Below are 538 nucleotides of genomic sequence, written 5' to 3'. Positions count from 1 at the left end.
GATTGGCCTTTCAAATTGTGCCGCTGTACACAGTTATATTATTGTCTTTTTTTCTAGGCGTTTGTCACTGCGAGGGTTGAGTCCCTTTGTAAGACCCAACGGTGAAATACACCTCCAGCTGAGAGAATCACTTAATATAACAATAGAGGACAACTTTTCATTATTAACAAGTAAAATTCCACATGCTGCAGTTCATGAATTATTTAAGGTTGAGTTCCCCTACCAGGCAGAAAAAGAAGAAAAACAATAACACCACCTTGCCTTTTCATGGGAAACTGCTTGCTTTTCATTATTTCTCTTTATCACAACTCTGACGAGAACAAACAAAACTCTCAATCTAACCAGCACACAACTAAGGAAAAAAACACTGCTCTGCACTGCTCTTATGGAGGAAACCCCAGGGTTCAGAAGCTTACATTTTGAAACTGTAATATAAGTGGATTTGCAGTACATTAAAGGATACTTTTGAGCAAAAAGACTCAAATGCAATGTAGATTTCGAATTCATATTTACAGCAGGACTCGGCAGGACTGTTAAT

This window comes from Acipenser ruthenus, chromosome 23, assembly GCF_902713425.1.
Source record: "Acipenser ruthenus chromosome 23, fAciRut3.2 maternal haplotype, whole genome shotgun sequence".
In the NCBI taxonomy this organism is placed as follows: domain Eukaryota; kingdom Metazoa; phylum Chordata; class Actinopteri; order Acipenseriformes; family Acipenseridae; genus Acipenser; species Acipenser ruthenus.
This window is presented reverse-complemented; position numbering follows the sequence as displayed.